Below are 14,508 nucleotides of genomic sequence, written 5' to 3'. Positions count from 1 at the left end.
CTTAAAAAATAAGAAAACAGTGTTTTCAAAATGCAATGTAATATAACTAATCTGAGATCTCTAAAGGGAGGCAGTGTGGAATTTCTATGTCCTGACTCATAGTCTAGACTCTTCTTACTGTTCTGATGTTTATTCTGTTGTTAATCCTATGTGTGGGCCTTAGAGAGTCAAGGAAGGCTGAGGGAAATTAGAAGCTGCTGAGAGAGAAAAGGATGAGAAAGAGGGTAGTAATGGTGGATACACCCTAAACAGCAGGTTCATTAGGTAGAAAAAAAATGGCTTTGTAATGCTGTTGACTTGTCTTTGTGGAGAGATGCTCAAGACTTCCACCTAAGACCATCTTCAAGTTTACAATGAGACATCACTGAACACAAAACTGGGTAGAGCTGAGAATAGAACTTTATACTTCATTTCCACTGAGAAACTACAGTAGAAAGAAACCGTCTCAAAATCATAGTTAATATTGAACCATAAGAAATGTACAGCACTAAAATAGGATATGCAAGAATTTATGGCCTTTGTTTTTTAAGTTTATTTTTCTGTTGCTATATTGGGGATGGAACTCAGAGCTAGACAATCACTCTATAACTGAGCTATATTCCCAGATTCTTTTCCTTTAGTTCCTAATATAATTTAGTGATTTGTAAGTTGGTACACTTTAGCTTTCATGATGTCTACAATTCTTAAAAATGTAGAAGTTGGCTCTAGCCAGTTCTTTGCTGGTAGGCAAGTTAATAATTCCACATCAGCAACTACAACTGGCCTCAGAGAAACTTTGCATGAGAGCTATGCTATTAATATGCTAAAACTTCCCTGAAAGGTTGGCCTTCTGAAGTTTGGGACATTCAGAGTTCTCAAACAAACCTGAGGTGTAGGCAGTCTCATCCATTTAGTTAGACCTCTGCAGGACCATTGTCTCTTATGCCACGATGTGGAAAAGATGGAGTAGTACTGTGTTAGAATAGCCATTACGTCCTGTATAACCATATTATTTCTTTCTTCAACTATCATCAACCATAAATCAACTCATTTATCTTTTCTATATTTTCTGTAGATGATCATTTAAAAGTGCAGTCAGACAAATAATGAGCATGTCTACATTGGACACTAAGGGCATTTAAGGGGAGAATACAATAAAACTCCAGCCCTGCATGAATCTATAATATAATGACTGGAATAAGGCTAACACTTGAAACAATCACAAAAGCAATAAAAGATGGTAGATGTGTGTAATAAAAGACTGAGTGATATAGTATAGACTATAACTGCCACTGAACTTCAGAGAGTTGAGAGCAGATGGAAAACCATGTGAGTTTTGTCCTCGTTGTTTATAAATCCAAGATTCCAAGTAATTATTAGCCAGCTGAATAGGAAGTGAGACAGCATCTAACTATCATAAATTGCTGCCCACTGCTCATTAATACACTCAATCCTCTCAATAATTGAGCACCTATCAGGCCTCAGGCAACTGTGCTCAGCTGGCAGTTGTTAGGTACAGGAAGAACAAAGCCAAAGCCCCAAACATTTTAATTTCTTTTAAATCAAAAGAAAAAGAACTTAGCTTACAGAAAAGTTTTAATATGTGATTTAGTATATTCGTAATTATGTCAATGTAGTCATAAAATTTAATTCCCAATCTTTTTTTTAATAAAGCAGGAACCCAAAAGGCAAAAGTGCTTTTGGCTCATGGAAGTCCTAAAGAGGGATTGACTGTTCTGGGCATTGGGGAAAGATAAAATGGAGAATGAAGCTGGCAAGTTCTTGCTTTTCTAGACCTTTCATTCTCTTAATGGAGCTAACCAATAATACATCAAAATCAGTAAACCAATAAACAATAAAACAAAACAAACACATCACTAAGAAAAGTAATCTCATAGAGTGATAAATTCTATCAGTGTATGAGAAAATAGAACAGTGTGTGATAGTGTCTGATAGAGTGAAGATGTTTCAAAAAAGTCTCCTATGAACATAATATTAGGGTTGAGCTCTGAATTAGGCAAAGGTTGTCTGCTATGAAGATTTAAAGGAAGTTCTTTTCAGATGAAAGAATGGTATGGATTGGGTAGAGGCCTTGAGTCTAGAGGGAGTGAATTTAGAGAGAGTAGAAGAAGAAAGCAGAAAAAGTAACAATAGTGTGAGAAACTAGTGCTTGAAAGCTGGAGGCTAAGGTCTGTAGCTGTGTGCTGACCACAGAGGAAACCCATTGGGGATGTTTAACCAAGGCAATGACAGCATCTAAGAAACTGGTCAGTGTGAAGACTGGCTTGATCAGAATTGGAGTAAGCAGTAAATGACCAGTAAGTGAAATAAGAGGATTATGATGATCCTAGAGTCAGGTTGTAGCACTGGTGATAGAAGATGAAAGATGGATCTGGCATAATTTTGAATGTAGTGTGGTAAGAATCACTTCACAAAGAAAATGAAACTGGTTTTTATATCTCTCACCAGCCTGAGAGTTTAATTTAGATAATTAAAATGTAAAATATGTGTGTCTCAATCATTATTACTTGTAATGTTTTGGTATTTGAAAGCTATTAAAAAACAATAATCTTTAGGTTCATATCATGTAGGAATCAGAAGATACATTGCATTATAACAGTTTTAATTGTTCAGTGGTATAGCTGGTTGCAAATATTTAGTGGCTCAATTTTGATTAGAAAAAGCACTCAAAAGCAAATTAAATATCTAAATAGAAATAAAAGACAATTTAATAAGCATTTCATGAAATATTAAAGTAATTTTCTGCTTTAAATAGCATAATTTGCATTTATTATATAAAAATTAAGCAGATTTAATGGATAAAAATTTTAATTAATAATATTTTACATATGAGAATCAAATTGCAGGAGGTTGTAATGAAGTTCAGGAATATATTTAATTTTTCTAAGCTTTTAATTCCTAAAAAGTAATAATTTAAAATTCATATAATAAAATGAAATAAGCTAAGGTATAAAATAGTTTTAGAACAGTTTTTATAGTTTGCCATAAAAAAAAACATGGGAAGGGGTATCAATGTTCAAGAAGTAATGTACTCACTACCTGATGAGTGTATCTACAATCCCTCTACATTACCCCAACAATGAAATAAAATTTAAAAAATAAAAAATGTTTGAGGAAAAAGTGTTTCCTTGACTTTGAGATTCCATGTACCAGGACATTTTTTTCATTTTATTTTTTATTATCAAGGTAATTTATAGAGAGGTTACAGTTCCATTGGCCAGATAGTAGGTGCATTGCTTCTCATACATTGATACCCCTTCTCATGTTTTTGTCCCCATTTCCCTCTCCCCACCCTTTCCCTATTATCTTGTTTCCCCCCATCCCTTTCCTATTTCAAATAAACATATATACAATATACCAGGTAACAGGCACATACAGTAACAATATGAGATTAACCAAAGAGCAACAGGGGAGAAGAGAAATAACATGTTACATTAAGAATAACAATCATTCAAGATAAAGCTCTTGTTTCCATATCCTAGAGATCCTTTCTTTTGTAATAATTAGTGTACATCTAGGACTTTCCTAGTAGAGGATTACAATAGTGCAAAACCTAGACATATAAGGTCATATAGGATGAGACTAAATGAAACATACCAGTAAATTTTAAGACAAAATAGATAGAAATAATTCTGCCATTTCATTTATCCATATTGAAGGTTAATATATGAAATGTTTGCCTTCATGTGCTATTAAATTGAGTTATTAGGAAACGTTGTTATACCGTATCATTATAAAAAGCTTACTATATTAACCCTATTTCTGTTCCTTTTAATATGAATATGAAATGAAACAATTAGCAATTGCTAATGTGTACAGCCACTGACAAAGGAAAATTTGTCCAGTAATCAGGGTTCTCAAAACTCTGGGAAACTTACTAAGGGCAAATTACTAGATGATCTATCAAATTAAAAAAAAAAAGAAAACATTATATGTTGCTTAATGCTGTGAAATTCACCATGATACTCTTGATATAGCTGGTTTTTTTTTCTTGAAAACATAAGCCATAGATTTCATAAACGTAGATGTCATTGTTATTATTTACTTTCAGATATCATTGCACCAAGTAAAAATTATTTGGTTTATTAAAATGATCTTGTCAAGATATGTGGTATGGAGGTCCTGTGGCACAATCATGTTTGTTATTACTGCCCAATTGCATTATTCTTCCATTCTTTCTCCATTTCCAACATATACTCATTTCAAGTCTGACTTTATTTTATGCCCTTTATTGATATCATCTAAAAGTACCTAAAATAATATTGAAAGTGGAAATAGCACTATAAATAATTTTAATGGATGAAAGCCACATTCATTTTCTAAGACCACCTGAGTTTTCCTCTCTTTGAAATAGAACTTCTTGACTTATCCAGCATTTATAAAGTATAAGCCCAGTAAAAGTCCCAAATATTATCTCTGCTATTCTTCAGTGTGAATAATGGTGTGGCTCACTTTAGAAAGATTAAGAAGGTATTGATGTTGATTTTATTAATCGTTCCAGCATTTTTCCTTTCCCTTAGTTTACTCCCAGAATTCAGTTCCTTTAATCAAGATGGTTTTAAAAGTTTAAAAGTAAAATTTGAGATACTATAATAGATAAATGAGTTGTTTATTGAAATTGTTAGTGTATTGCTAATATATTTCGGTTTAAACATAGGCATTTAGAGCTGTGTATAGCTTGGCATTGCCAGCATTCTGCTAGGGTTGTCAGTGTTAAACAGTTTATTTGGTTTTTGTTCTTTAAATGCCTTTTTAAAGTTTAATTTAGGATAGATATATTCAGATGTGTTCTAGACAGTGTATCTTACTAAATGTTCTTATTTGTAGAAGGTCTATTGATTGTTGAGTAATGCCCAACTGGTGATGTGACAAAACTTTTATTGTCTTACCATAAATTTAGCCTTGATGTTCAAGAGAGAAAACACATGTTGTAAAGCTTTTTGTGAACTTAAAAAAATACAAAATAAAGAAACCAAGTTTAAAACTCTAGTGCTATTTTTCATAAACGTTTTCTCTCTTATTTTGTATTCAATTTACATTTTTACCAAGCATCAATCCTTATTATTCTTTGTCTCCTGGGCTACATCCAGGACAAAGTGACAACCATTGGTGTAGGAGGAGATTCAAGTAGTAGGAAGAGGACACCTAGAAAAGTATAGACTCAGGGAAGGCGATGAAATTAGGCTGGATACCATAGAAATGAAACAGGAAATAGTATTTTACCCAAGTGTAAGATCTGTTCTGAATTTGATAATGGTAAAATTTCATAATGAGACCATGAGAGCAGAGGCTTCTGGGAATAACTTTGAAAGGGCCATTTAATTCCTTATTGTAAGTTTTAAGCTGAAAAAAGTGATTCTGAGCTCTTTTTTTCTCTCTCTCTACTCATTTTTGCTGCTTTCCCTCCTCATCCCACTTTGCCTGAAGAAGTTTGAGAATTGATAATAAAGTTTCCAAAGCCACAAATTACTCTAAAGAATATGTGTGGAATTTCGTGAAATGATAGCTCATTAAATACAAAAATTCCAAAATAGTGATTTATTATCTCTGGCAAAGGTATTGTAAGCAACTCTTAGAATTTTTTTCTCTATTTTTTCAAATGCTTGACAACAAATATATACCACATTTAATAATTGCGAGAAAAATATTGTGAGAAAAATATAGAAACCTATAGCAATCTGCCTATATGTACTACTGATATAATTCAACATATTGCCAGTGAAAGTAGAATAATTTCCCATAGAATCTTCTAATTTTAAACCCTAATGGAATAGTGCCTTTAAGTAGACTAGAAAGGTGACTGGTGTGTTACCAAGGTAATGTCCATATTACCAGAGAAAACTATAAAGTAACTGCATTTATTACATTAAATCCTTATGACTAAATCTTTACAAAAGAATAGTTGGTTTGCTTTATAACACTGGTGCTGTCTCAAGGAGAATATGTTAGAAATCACAATATGAGTGGTTCAACCACTTTCTTGAGAAGTGTAGTTTTAGGATGAATGGAATCATATTGGAGGCCAAAAGAGCCCTGTAGTTTAGGGGGTGTGGATTAGACAGAACTCCCTCAGACACAGAGTATCTTCCTTGAGAAAGTCCATTCATTCTGCAGAGGTCCCCAACTCACTCCTCAGAGCTCAAGTCAGTGTGATTCTGCTTTAGGCTGCTAGGAACCAGATTGTTGCCTCCTCTATAAAGGACAGGCTATTTTGATAACCATTGTAAGTACATTTATACTAAGACTTAAAGATGGATTATGGTATCTGGAATATTAAATAGCTTATATCTTCTGGAGCTGTTAGGTTCTTTTTTTACAAAGAAGTCAAAACTTTAATATACCATTGGTGCAATTATTAATCAACTCAGACACATTTCAAGGCAACTAGTGAATAAAACTGTAATTCCTATTTCACTCATATATCTGAAGCATATTTTATAATATGCTAGGATAATATATAAGAACATAATACCATCAAAACAGGAAATATCTGTATCTATCAATTTGAGAGTAGATAGAAGCTCTGGCCTATTCACATAATTAGGTTCTTTAATGTACTATCTTACTTTAAAATACAAACATCTTTTCATTGTGTACCCGGATAATTCCTATATCACATTTATATTTAATTTAAACCAGTGCAAGCAGAGGTAAAACTACTTAGGGGACTAAAAAAATGTAAAATGCGAAGGGATAGAGGAGAGAGACTGTTTGGAATATATTGTATACATGCCTGGACATATCATATTGAGTCATGCCTCTCATACAATTAATGCAGGTAATAAATAAATAAGTAATAAACCCCCCAAAATTAAATGAAACTGTCAGAAGTCAAAAGTCTTAAATTTTCTCAACTTTTTGATTCTTCCTTAAAATAAGTTGGTTTTGACATAAAATGCCCTAAGAAATGATTTTTTTCCACAGCAAGAACTCTAAGAGCTTAATGCCTCTACTTGTCAGTATGTGGGTCTTTTGAAAAGATAGCTGAACTAACATGACTCTGGTTTGAAAAAAAAACCAAGCAAACAAATATAGTGATCTCAAATTGAAAGGTCAAGAAAATGTAATTATACCATGTTGGGAACATCACGACAAAATGACATTTCTTCACAAGGGGACTTACAGAAAAACAAATCTAGTAGAACTTCACTCTGAAAGGCAAATCACACAGCCTTGCATGCACAGAGTAAGCGGACTATTCTGTGTGGAAGAGGTCTGCACCTCTGTTGTTCTCAAGACTAGGTAAGGAATGCATGTCAAGCTCTACTGGTCACAAAGAAAGCCAATGTCCCGATGTCTAATTACATAATGGCTAATTAGTTGGCTTAATGCCTTTTAGGAGTGTCCTAAAAGGCTTATGTCTCTCTTTGATTATTCATTTTCTGATACCCTTAGTCTTAGAATAAAAGATTGGGGTCATTCATGGGGAGCCCAAAGACCCATAGTTTTTCACCTTCACCACTGTGGTCTGACCTACCACTCTTAACTTTTTTTTAATAGTGAAAATGAGTGAACACTGGTGTCCATAGGTTCAAATTCCCGGTGAGGTGCCACTCCCTGGTTTGTCATTTTACTCAAACACAACTGAATAGCATACTTTTTCTGTGGAGGAAATTATGACTCCATAGAAAAAAATTAAATTCAATTGTTTATATTTTTCATCCGTCAGATTGTTTCTGGACACATTTCCAAGGTGATTGTGAGTGTGCATAATGATATCCACATTGAGAGGTATTACTTGGTGAAGTCACTTAACTTGATTGCATTCCAGGGACAAGGTTAGATAGAATTCTACTTTGTAAATGAAAATACTGAGGCTCAAATAAAAGTCAAGCAGCTTTGCACAGTTCGTATTTTTAAACTTATTGTAACATTGGCTTTTCAATTATTTCTTTCTCTTTAAAAAATGTATTGAAAAGTTCAGTTTTGTGGTCCCTGAATCCCTTTGGATCTATTTATCAATTAACACTTCCATAAAATTTAGGCTGGACATATCAAAAGTATTGTATCATTTTTATTTATTTTGAGAAGCAATTGGCATCTAACTATCCTTGAATGTGTCTATTAGGAACAAATCTCCCTCTCTAGTTTGGGCAGACTTCTGTAATCCTTTCTTGATTTCATGCTGTTAAAACTTTTTTGTGTGCTTACTAAGCAGGTGCACTACCACTTGAGCCACTCTGCCAAGCTACTAATAAAACCTCTTTTACTCAATGCACAATTGATTTAGAATTTGTTCCAGAAATGACCAACCACCTTGTTCCTCATTTTTTTGAGTAGCTGTAATATATTTGTTGTTCTCTGTTTTCTCTGAGCTAAAATTCAGGAGAAATAATCTTGAAGGGCTGACTGGGTTATTTTTTCCAAGTGACAGGGTTGAAGCTAGCAAACATTTCTTCCTCCTATTGGCCAAGACAGGAAGTCAATTTTGTTTAATAGAATCACTTGAGTGATGCTACCCTGAATAATGGAAATTTACTTTTTTTTTGTAATCAAGACAGCTATCAAAATTAACAGGCACCAGAAATCTCTGAGACAGAGCTTGGTAGGGAGCTTAAGCATCTATCTAGCAAACTGTTACCTGGGCAGATGTTGACACTATGGTCAAAACTGCCTGGCATTCATGAAAATCAAAATCAATTTCACGCTAAAGAGTCAGTGAAATGCGACTTTTGGAGATTTGCTATTGCATTCATTTTGTGAATATGGAAGGTGTTGGTTTTGCTCATGTAAGACAAATCCCTATTGTGAAGAGATGTGGAATCTTTCCCCCTTTGACTGTAACAGCAATCAGTCCTAATGTGAACTGTAGCTCTTCAGTGCCCTGTAATTTTCCTAAAAGCTTCCAGATTGGAAAATGCTGTTCAAACTGATGACTTCCCCCCCCCCCTTTGTGTACTTGCACAGCTGGCAAATGCAGAAGTGACAGAAATGTGTCCTGTTTCATTACTTAATCTTTTTGATGGATATAGTGCTAAAAGATACTATCTCTTTATTGTTCAAAGCTATAGACAGGCCCTCCCCGCTGTCATGGTTACATGTCAGTAGTGAAATTTTAAACTGAGATACATTATCCTTGGTGAAAGCTATTCTAAGATCTCCTCTTAACATTGTCCCTGTCATTGATAACTGTAGAAGGAAGCCTGTGTATGTCTGAAAGTGTCTAATCTACTTTCCTTTGAGTGATTATGAAATTACTGGTTGAATAATGGAAGTATAAATCCAATTATTTCAGAATAAGATTTTTCTTTATTGTTGCTCTTCAACGAGTATCATTTTTTTGTTATTTTTCAGAAAATGTGGACTGTTTTAGTAAATATTTCCCTGGGATTCCAATTAGTTCTAAATCATTATTATTTCATGTATCTTAAATAAAGATATCAATTTTTGATGTTGCAATCTGTTGCCATAAAATAGGCATACAATTTATTTGCAAAGGAACAATAGTTATAATTGAATTCAAATTGCTTTTGTCTCTGAAATTCTATTTCTGAAAATAAAATATGTATCATTATAGTGAAAATACAATCAGAAAAAATATAAACACATACTTTAAAATCTTAGTATTTATTTCCTTATTTTAAATTTTGAGTTAACATGTTCATTTTCAGAAATACAGTGTTGGGAATATTGAAGCTAGAGACATTTTTTTGTTTAATAGGGATTGATAGATACTATGCCAGACATTGGTGGTTCACAACTGTAATCCTGGCTATTCAGGAGGCTAAAATCCAGAGGATTATAATTTGAAGCCAGAGTGGACTGAAAAGTTAGAAAGAGTCCATCTACAATATAATTATTTTTTAAATATTTTTTATTGTATTTAATAAAAGGGTTACATGATATTTGCCAGATAGAAGGTGCATTAATTAACATACATTGATACCCTTACACATGTCTTGGTCCCCATTACCCTCCCCCCACCCCTCTTTTGGTTTTCCCCCCTTCCCTGTCCAATTTCAAGTAACCAAATACAAATGTATCCAATATATCAGATAACAAAGTGAGATATTGTGACAATATGAGATAACAAAGGAACAGCAAAAGAGATGAGAAATAACATAGCACCTTAAGTACAGCAATCATTCATTGTATGGCTTTTGATTCAATATCCTAGAGGTCCATTCAATTAGCTTCATACTATATGGCCTTATGTATCAAGTTTTTGCTCTATTGCAAATCTTTGCTATTAGAGCCCAAGGTTTCTACTGGTTATGATGAATGAGGGAAACCATTGAGCCTAAGTTCCTTTGAGTCTGGCTTACTTCGATTAATATGATTTTTTTCTAAGTCTTTCCATTTCCTAACAAATGGGTCAATGTCATTTTTTTCTGACAGCAGCATAGAATTCCATTGTGTACAAATACCATATCTTGTGGATCCATTCATCAACTGAGGGACATCTGGGTTGGTTCCATATCTTTGATATGGTGAATAATGCTGCAATGAGCATTGATGTGCTAGTGGATTTAGTATGCCCTAGTTTCTGGATGGTTGGGTAAATGCCAAGTAGTAGAATTGCTGGGTCATAGGGAAGCTCTGTGTTTAGCCTTTTGAGGCACTGCCATACTGCTTTCCATAGTGGTTGAACAAGTTTGCACTCCCACCAACAGTGTAGTAGTGATCCCTCCTGGCCACATCCCCTCCAGCATCTGTTGTTATTGGTTTTCCTTTTCCTGATCCTGGCCATTCTAACTGGAGTGAGGTGTAATCTTAGTGTTGTTTTGATTTGCATTTCTTTTCTGACCAGAGATGTTGAGCATTTCTTTATGTGTCTATAGGCCATTTTTGTTTCTTCTTCAGAGAAGACTCTCTTTAAGTCTTTGGCCCATTTTTTAATGGGATGGTTGTTACTTTGGAGATTAGTTTTGGAGTGATTTAATTTTTTGAGCTATTGATATATTTTAGATATGAGGCCTTTGTCTGTTGTATGGTTGGTGAAGATCTTCTCCCACTCTGTAGGCTTCCTAATTAATTTACTAGCTATGTCCTTTGCCATACAAAAGCTCTGCAGTTTAATGCAGTCCCACTTATCCAGCCTTTCTCTGATTTGTTGTGATTCTTAGTCCTTAAAATATAATTATATATCCTGGTGAAAAGCCAGGATAGAGATGTGGCTTGAGTGGTATGCCTGGTGAGCAAGCCAGCCAACCCAGCATGAGACCCTGAGTTCAAACCCTAGTAATAGAAAAGTTAATAGATACCTAGTATTATGTCACAGATGATGTGATAAGTATAACCATTTAGACAGTTTCCTTGTTTTCCCATACTTAAAATTGTAAATTTCGTGAATGACGTTTTTCATCAACATTGGCAATTTTATATCCATCATATTTGCCAGTGTTTCCTGGGACATTCTCCTCCTCTTCTGGTACCAAGGATAAATGTTTGCCTTTTTATGGCAAACCTCCTCGTTTTGAGGTATATGACTAGTATCTGTTTTGTTTATTCTAAATAGTTCCTTTTACCTACATCTCAGTTTAAGGACTGGCTTTTTAACTGAGCCTGGTTTGTTAGACTTACTCATTGAGTTTTTAGTTGATACAGGTTTGAGCCCGAAAATTTCTATTTCATGCTTTTTCAAATGTATTCTGTAGGATTGTGTACATTCCGAGTTTGGGTGAAATTTTGAATCATACCTCTATCTTATTGAAATTACCAACACAGTTATTTTAAAGTCTGTTGTCTGTACTTCATGAGTCTTTCATCCTTACCAGCTTATCTGTCCTGCATATGTTCTGTTCAGTGTGTTTACTTGTAGGTCTCAGGTAGAGCTAAAAAGCCCAATCTCTGACCATTTCTTAGCCACAGATTACTGGACATGGGAATGCCTGCAGACTGATGGAGCAGATGATGGGATCTAGGTTCAAATTAATTTTGTTAACTAAAGGAATTGAAAAGTGTCATGAAAAGTGCTGAAGTAGCCAGTTTTAGTGGGCACCCATGGCTCATACCTATAATCCTAGCTATTCAGGAAATTGAAAATTAAGGACCACAGTTTGAAGCCAGCCCAGCAGGAAAGTTTGTGAGACTCTCATCTCCAATAAACTGAAAGGCCAGAAGTGGAGCTGTAGCTCAAGTGGTAAACACTAGCCTTGAGTGAATACATTCAGGTACAGCTCCTAGGTGACAGTTCAAGCCCCAGGATTGACACAAAAAGAAAGTAACATAAAGTCAATCTTCAGAAAAGTAAGAAAATGATATAGATGCCATGAGATTAGCAAAGAAAGGCCTTGCTATCCTTGAGATATAATCATTTGTTCACTTTCTGAGTTTTGTTGTAACCCCAAGCTGCACAAAGATGGTAAGCTATATTTTATTTTTCTATTAAATCTTATATGAAATCTCTCCCCTTTTACTTCTACCTGAGTGAGTAACTTAATTTTTCTTTTCATTTTTGCCTTTTTGAAACAAGGTACCTCTATATAGTTTAGCCTGGCCAGGAACTTACTATGTAGCTCATGGTCTTCCTATCTCTGGCATTCCAAGGACTGGCATCACAAGCACGAACTACCAGGCCAGCGATAAGAATGATTTTATTGTGTCCTTATAATACAAAATACTTTAGCCAATGGCTCTCTTTCAGTTTCAGAGAGTTCTGAACACGTACTATCTTATGACACTGTTTTCCTATTATAAACATTTAGGCTGAAACCCCAAATGAGGCAATATAAAATGACTTTGAGAAATCCCAAGGAAAGAAGGATCATAAATCTATCCAGCCCTTGATTCATGTTCTATTGTTTATGATTAGCCACAGAAGGAACTAAGGCATGAAGTTCTTAATGGATTCATCTTCTTGAAAGAACATTTTATAGAGTGTCCCAGAAAGGGATTTTAGAAATTGCTCTGAAGCAAAGTTTTCTTGTGACTTCTGAAATGTACCTTTAAAAATTCACAGTTTAGGGAGAACTTATGTATATAGAATAAGTAAGATACATTTTTAAATGTACTTTTTGGAGATACTTCAAGCAGCAACATATAATGCTGGGGAAATAATATGGATTTTTGTACTAAAAGCAAGTGATTATATTTGCTTTGTGTATTTGGCAAACCCAATAATAATTCTCAACAGGAAAGTCTCTTTCTGAATTTGAATTGAATTTCAGGAATTTTGATATAGAAAAGAAATTACAGGGCATAGCTGCTTCTTGAATTTGCAGAAAGATGAAGTGGCAAGCAAAGAGTTTGCCATTCCATTAGAAAGATAAACCATAAACACATTTAAAAAATTAATGGCAGAGCAATATTTGTCAGAGAAATATTTATTATCCATTCAGCATCATATGCTCAGATAGTAAAGTGAAAATTGTATCTAATGAACTGACAAAATACAAATTTCTGTGTGTGTGTGTGTGTGTGTGTGTGTGTGTGTGTGTGTGTGCTGATACTGGGCCTTGAATTTAAGGCCTATGGTCTTACTTGACTTTTTTTTGCTCAAGGCTAGCACTCTACCAACAGAAGAGTTTCAAGGACTTCTCTGCATGAGCAAGATTTGAACTACGATCCTCAGCCGTATGAGTACCTAGTACTATAAGCATGAGCCACTGATATGGGAACATGAATTTCTAACTACATGAAAGGATATAGTCATTAAGACCAAGAAGAGGGGAGGGGAAGATGAGCACTGTGACCTGGAGGCTTCCCAGAGAAAAATGTCCTTAGGAACTAGGAATTTACCAGGCCTATGTCTTCTAAAGAGGCAATGTGAATACTTAGCATTTAAAATTAAGCACAGAAGCAAACAAAACAGAAAAAATATGGGAGACTTCTAAGAAAGTAACAGTTTGGGAAAATCCAAGAAGGGAAAAATGGTTAAAGATGTAATGCTCTGAGGGGTTTGAATGTACACTGTGGACGCATAGATGAACGAAGGACAAGTCATGTGGAGAGAACCTGGAGATCCCATCACCCACCTGAGATGCCACAGAAACCAACAGTGATCTGGCATCGCAACATCTGTCCACAGCTTTGAGAAGCAGGCCCAATCTTCCAAATCTGAAGGACTGTTTTGTAACTACTTCACCATTCTTAACAAGTACACTGTCTTCCACGGATCTTGGTGGTGAAGCTTCAGAAGATGGAGGGGAAAGGGGAAACTGGCAGTCATTCCTATTACCAATGGCTGCTGTACATCAGGACCACCTGTAGAGATCTTTCATAGATGGGATGCTCTCCCAACTCTTGTGCATCTAGAAGGGGACAAGAAATGACCATCAGCATAATGGCATACACTTCACTAGTAGTTCTCATCAGGTTTAGAGAAGTGGGAAAACACATCTCTGAGAAACGCTAACTTTTTCCAGAAAAGTCAGTGTTTAAACTTCTTTGAATTCTACCACTTTTTTCCCACAGAAGATTAACTGAAAATCTAAATGATTTCAGTCACTTGGCCTTTTAACATTTAATAATAAAGTGTCTCAGTCAAAGAACACTGTACTAATGACTTATGGAAATGTAACCCCTTTGTACAATGGATTAAAAATATTAAAAAGAAAAGATAGTTGA

General features: G+C 34.7%; 1 long non-coding RNA gene across 1 annotated transcript in view; it reads left to right on the top strand.

Annotated features, from left to right (window-relative positions):
- The window catches only part of LOC150063403 (uncharacterized), a 40,281-nt gene extending 26,485 nt beyond the window's left edge, over positions 1 to 13,796 (top strand). The window contains exon 4 of the long non-coding RNA XR_016535420.1: positions 13,443 to 13,796. This is a non-coding gene — a long non-coding RNA (uncharacterized LOC150063403). The remainder of the gene's footprint in view (positions 1 to 13,442) is intronic.
- The last annotated feature ends 712 nt before the right edge of the window (positions 13,797 to 14,508 follow it).

This window comes from Megascapheus bottae, chromosome 5 (genome assembly GCF_031878675.1).
Source record: "Megascapheus bottae isolate mThoBot1 chromosome 5, mThoBot2.hap1, whole genome shotgun sequence".
Lineage (NCBI taxonomy): Eukaryota > Metazoa > Chordata > Mammalia > Rodentia > Geomyidae > Megascapheus > Megascapheus bottae.
The sequence above is the reverse complement of the archived record's forward strand: the minus strand, read 5'-3'. Positions and strand labels throughout refer to the sequence as shown.